The sequence below is a fragment of the Silurus meridionalis genome, chromosome 13, assembly GCF_014805685.1.
Source record: "Silurus meridionalis isolate SWU-2019-XX chromosome 13, ASM1480568v1, whole genome shotgun sequence".
NCBI classification, from domain to species: Eukaryota; Metazoa; Chordata; class Actinopteri; order Siluriformes; family Siluridae; genus Silurus; species Silurus meridionalis.
In genome coordinates, this window is record NC_060896.1 from 13,685 (window position 1) to 20,061 (window position 6,377).

Consider the following 6,377-nt stretch of genomic DNA (forward strand, 5'->3'; position numbering starts at 1 on the left):
ATAAATCTAAATCTTAACCCTAACCCTCACACCTCTCTCCTAAATCCTAATCTCTATCCCTAACCCTAACCCACTCTAACCCTAACCCTAAATCCTAACCATAATCTCTATCCCTAACCCTAAAACCCAACCCTAATTTCTATCCCTAATCCTAAATCCTAACCCTAATTTCTAACCCTAACCCTAATTTCTATCCCTAACCCTAATTTCTATCCCTAACCCTAATTTCTAACCCTAACCCCAACCCTAACACAAACCCTAACCCTAATCCTAAATCCTAACCATAATCTCTATCCCTAACCCTAACACCCTAACCCTGACCTTCTAACCCTACCCCTAACCTCTAACCCTAACCCCAACCCCAACCCTAATTTCTATCCCTAACCCTAATTCTAAAACCTAACCCTAATTTCTATCCCTAACCCTAATTTCTATCCCCAACCCTAAATCCTAACCCTAATTTCTAACCCTAACCCTAATTCTAAAACCTAACCCTAATTTCTATCCCTAACCCTAATTTCTAACCCTAACCCTAATTCTAAAACCTAACCCTAATTTCTATCCCTAACCCTAATTTCTATCCCTAACCCTAATTTCTATCCCTAACCATAAATCTAAATCTTAACCCTAACCCTAATTTCTATCCCTAACCATAAATCTAAATCTTAACCCTAACCCTAATTTCTATCCCTAACCCTAATTTCTATCCCTAACCCTAATTTCTATCCCTAACCCTAAATCCTAACCCTAATTCTAAAACCCAACCCTAATTTCTATCCCTAACCCTAATTTCTAACCCTAACCCCAACCCTAACCCAAACCTAACCCTAACCTCTAACCCTAACCCTAATTTCTAACCCTAACCCTACCCCTAACCCTAATTTCTATCCCTAACCCTAATTTCTATCCCTAACCCTAATTCTAAAACCTAACCCTAATTTCTATCCCTAATCCTAAATCCTAACCCTAATTTCTATCCCTAACCCTAATTCTAAAACCCAACCCTAATTTCTATCCCCAACCCTAAAACCCAGCCCTAATTTCTATCCCCAACCCTAATTTCTAACCCTAACCCTGACCTTCTAACCCTACCCCTAACCCTAACCCAAACCTAACCCTAATTCTAAAACCTAACCCTAACCCTAACCTAACCCTAACCCTAACCCTAACCCTAACCCTGACCCTAACACCCTAACCCTAACCTAACCCTAACCCTAACACCCTAACCCCAACCCTAACCCTAACCCTAACCCAAACCTAACCCTAACCCCTAACCTAACCTAACCCTAACCTCTAACCCCAACCCTAACCCTAACCCTAACCCTAACCCTAACCCAAACCTACACCCTAACCCCAACCCTAACCCCAACCCTAACCCCTAACTCTAACCCTAACCCTAACCCTAACCCCAACCCTAACCCACTCTAACCCTAACCTCTAACTCTAACCTCTAACTCTAACCCCTGACCTTGACCCTCTAACTCTAACCCTAACCCACCCTAACCCTAACCCTAACACCCTAACCCTAACACCCTAACCCTGACCCTAACCTCTAACCCTAACCCTAAATCCTAACCATAATCTCTATCCCTAACCCTAAATCCCAACCCTAACCCTCACACCTCTCTCCTAAATCCTAACCCTAAAACCCAGCCCTAATTTCTATCCCTAATCCTAAATCCTAATCTCTATCCCTAACCATAAATCTAAATCTTAACCCTAACCCCAACCACCTAACCCCAGCCCTAACCCCCAAGCCTCTAACCCTAACCCTGACCTTCTAACCCTACCCCTAACCCTCTACCTCTAACCCTAACCCCCGACCCTGACCCAACGCTAACCTAACCATACAAAACAAAACAAACATCCTTGATTTCACTTCATAAATGTTATTTTTAATACAAAAAAGACACCACAAAAATATTTTATTTAAAAAGAAAGAAAAAGCTTTTAAACAAAAAAATAGTTCTGCCAGACAGAGATGGTTGAATGGTTGTCACCCGCAGGCATGCCATTCAGAGCATTGTACCACCTATGCACCATCATCACCACCGTACAGGATACCATCCACAGTGAGAGAGGTTATTCTCTCATGCAGACATGGTAAAATATGGCAATATCCAAAACCAACGTAATGCACAGTGACAGAGAACTCTCTCTATGCAGACGCAATGAAATTTGCAGGCCACAAGAGGGCAAAAAAATACATACCGTACTGCATCACATCAGCTGTCTTTCAGAACACAATTTTTTTGTGGGATTTTTTGTGTCTGTTGGGGACCTGAGGTTAAAACAACGATCCCACAAAAAACAAATAGAACATGGGCCACTCGTCCATATCTGCAAAAAAAGAACACAGCAGAGACAAAATGTTGTTCAAAAGCAATCGGATGACTCGGATTTAGTGAATACAGTGAATACAGCCAGAAAAATGTTAGAACATTGGCTTAAACATATAAAATAAATCTCCCCATAAGCATGCATGCACAGAAGGGGAACAAAAATGTGGTTATTTTAGCCAAAAAAGTCAATATCGCTCGCCCACAACTCGGCCTGCTTAATAGAGGCATAAACTTTATTCCATCATGGAATATTAACAGACAATATCACAGGAGGCAAATGCGGTATGATCTGCAAAAAAAAAAAAACAGCTTCTTCCACCTTAGAAATATTTCTAAGCTAAGAAACATGTTATCTATATCTGACGCAGAGAAGCTTGTCCATGCGTTCATGACCTCCAGAATAGACTATTGTAATGCATTACTAGGTGGATGTCCTAAACAAACAAGCTTCAGTTAGTTCAGAATGCAGAGTTCTCACAAGGCCAAGAAAATATATAACCCCAATCTTATCGTTCCTACACTGGCTACCTGTTAGTTGCAAGTTTCGAATCGACTACAAACTACTACTTCTTACTTATAAAACTCTAAATGGTTTGGCTCCCATGTATCGATCCAGTCTTTTAACACGCTACGATCCGTCACGTTTCCTGAGATCTCAAAACGCTGGACTTCTAGTAGTTCACTAAAGGTGGTAGATCATTCTCACATTTAGCTCCTAAACTTTGGAATAGTCTTCCTGACAGTGTTCATGGCTCAGACACACACTCCCAGTTTAAGTGCAGATTAAAAAGGTCTCTCTTTAGCAAAGCCTACACATAACATACGTCTCACATCATAACCTTGTGCTCCAGAACATCTGATCACATGCACATTATCAACTTGTGCTATTTATATCATGAACATCAGCTACACTAATTTCTCTCCACTGCTTCTCTTTCTTTCCCCATCCCGAGGCATCCTGAGGTTTGGGCAGCTCCAGTCTCGTCCCACCTCATGAAGATTATGGACCTTTGAAGAAGCAGATCCCGAACTCGCAAACATCCCGAACCACCTAGAGACGTACCAGTGCCAATTGGACCCCAAGTTTTGACATTGGACCTCCTGGAGTGTTAAAAGGCTCTGGCATGGAGAAGCTGGTGTTGGATCTGTAATGATCACAAATGTTGAGCTCAGTAGCGCCTACTTTTATAACCATAAAGACTGTACAAGACTGTAGAAAGAACATTACTTATAATCTTATACTCCAGTGCTCATGTTAGTTCTCACTCTCCAGTGTTCTGTATTGTTGAAAGATTTATGATCAAACTCTTGATGTCACCCAAATGAGGATGGTTTCCCCTTTCATGTCTGGTTCCTCTCAAGGTTTCTATCTCATAACATCTAAGGTAGTTTTTCCTTGTCACAGTTGCCATGGCTGCTCATCAGGGATAAATGTACACCATTCACCTTGACTGTTGATTTCTGTAAAGCTGCTTTGAGACAATGTCTGTTGTGAAAAGCGCTATAGAAATAAACTTGACTTAATAAAACTAAGAACTCGCCCACGTGAGGAATAAAATTCTTCCATATATTGTTAGAATCCTGCACTCATTGGCTACATTTTCCTACAATCATTTAGTTTCCATAATGCTACTCCCCAGAAATAAAAGGTTTGAAATGAAAGGTGGTGCATATTAAAAACGTTGGCACCTGCTAATAGAGAGGAGGCTCAAGCCTGGGATTCCATATCTTTTACTGTTTTTGTTTTGTAACACTACACTGTTAAAGTGGTTGCCAGAACTTTACCATCAAAAGTACGGTAGGAACGATATTGGTTTTACAGGATTGCACCCATTGTACTGTATATTTAACGGATTTTAATTGTGTTTTTTACGGTTTATAACTGTCTAATCAATGTTTGTGTTATAAAATGCAGTTTATACCCATCAAAATACAGGGTTTACATTGTAATAATTATGGTTCATAGCCATATTTTTTTACAGCTCAGAACTGTTTAATTTAAAGGTTTATTTTGTAATTATTACATCATATGTATCTTTATTTAAAAAATACATGGAACCACACTGATGTCCAAGTCTATTAATAGACTTGGACATCAGTGTGGTTCCATGTATTTTTTAAATAAAGACTGGCAGGCATTTAAAACAATAATGTATTTTCTGTTCTTGTGTTTTAACAGAAGTATACAGTGTCTACAGTGTCAGCATTTTAAACATTTCTGCTACCTAACTCCCACTTTAAAATGAGCTTGGGAAGATACAGTAGGAAAAGGTTCAGATAAACATTTACAGTAAGAACTACTAAAGCAGAACAAGGCACAAGTGCTTACAGAATATAGCTACCACTAAACATGTGGTTACAACTCGAATCATTAACATGTCAATGTTTATAAAGTTTAAACTTGGAAACCTTGAAAACATTGAAACTCTAAATATTAAGTGAACCTCCCCTCCTAGGTGTCTTTCAAATACCTTTGCAGGAATTCAAGCACTGACACCAGTTCAGTAGGGTAGTGAATGTTGAAACAGTAGTAACTGCCGAACATTAGGCAAATAGCAGCGATGAAAGTAGTGATGTCATCGTTCACAATCTTGCGGTCCACACTGAGCATGAATCGAACAGCAGTATAGCAGGAGCGTCCTGTGGATACATTTCAATTCAATGAAGACATGTACATGTATTAAGGTAATTGTGTAGTTACATAAAGGTATTTTTCGGTCTATAAGCTGCTACTTTTTTTCCCCCACGTTTGAACCCGTGGCTTATTTATTTTTCCTGGGTTTTTCCCGGTTTCACAAACTTCAAGCCAAAAAACTGGACCCCATAATATTAGACCAATGAAATTTTCGAAAGGAGACGGGGAGGAACAAAAAAAAAAAAAACCCTAACACACACACACACACACACACACACACACCTCACCTGTGTTCTGAGCTGCACGGCATCGGGAGAAAAAACTTTTTTTAAATGCACGAAATTGTTGTGAAAGGAAGGAGGAAGACAGTGAACAATGACTTTCTTGGTAGGCTACTGTTTAGATACAAGCCGCTGTAACGCGTTGAGTCTGGGATGCACACAAGGTTATGGAAAAAAAAAACAGAATTTAATATATAAAGTAAAGCAAAGGGGCAAAGGCAAAAACAGAATCCAAAAACAGTCCAGGGTCTAGGCACAGGCAATAGGGCAATACAGGGAAGCAAAACCAAAAAACATCCAGAAAATCCAAATACCAGCAAACAGATCAATACAGGGCAGAACAAAACACAAACCAAAAACAGTCCAAAGTCCAAACCAGGAAACTAGGGTGGCAGAGAAGAACAGGGATCAGGATCCAGAGCAGGCAGGATGGCAAGAATGATCTGACAGGCTCGGAAACCAGTAAAATAATCTGGCCAGGAGCTTCTTCTTCTCGTGGTGTTTTATGGCGGTTTGTGGCCAGGAGCTAAAGTCTTGGTTGTCCTTATATACCGGAAGGCGCGGAAAAAACGGCAAGATGACCCGGAAGTGTTTACCGCGGAACCGGAAGTGCATGCCGCGAAACCGGAAGTGCGCGCAGTGTGCCCGGGAGATCCTGACAAAAATACCGCTATGCTCCTAAAGGAAGCGCAACATATTTCACCCATTACACCGTGTAACAGACACTGTCTTTCGTTAAAGCCTGTGTAAAGTTGATTAGTTTCAATGTAGACAGGTGCGGCTTATTATGTTTAAAATACAAATCTTTGTCAAATTCTTATATATGGGTGCGCTTTATTGTCCGGAAATTACGGTTTATGACTATCATACACATAGCAGTTTATTTAGTGCTGCCCTGAATAACTATCACATAATAGATTTCTACACATTCTACAACACAAATTACTAACTCCATTTAATAAAATAACCTAGTTCAAAGGTTTAGATACCCCAAATGCTTAACTGTCTGATGTTACATGAGAGATGAACATTCTGTTTTGTTGTTCATTAGTCTTATTTAATTTAAAACATTAAACAAAATCCACTAGGTCCTGAACATGCTTTGAATTTCCAGCATCC

The 6,377-nt window shown here is 40.0% G+C and overlaps 1 long non-coding RNA gene across 2 annotated transcripts; it reads right to left on the minus strand.

Annotated features, from left to right (window-relative positions):
• Positions 1–1,829: 1,829 nt before the first annotated feature.
• Positions 1,830–5,834, minus strand: LOC124395848. 2 transcript variants are annotated; one of them, XR_006927685.1, is made up of 5 exons: positions 5,612–5,834; positions 5,265–5,276; positions 4,814–4,982; positions 3,406–3,487; positions 1,830–2,340 (listed from the first exon to the last, which is right to left on the minus strand). It is a non-coding gene; the product is annotated as an uncharacterized LOC124395848 (long non-coding RNA). The 2 variants fall into 2 exon arrangements; XR_006927686.1 differs by lacking the exon at positions 3,406–3,487.
• Positions 5,835–6,377: the final 543 nt, after the last annotated feature.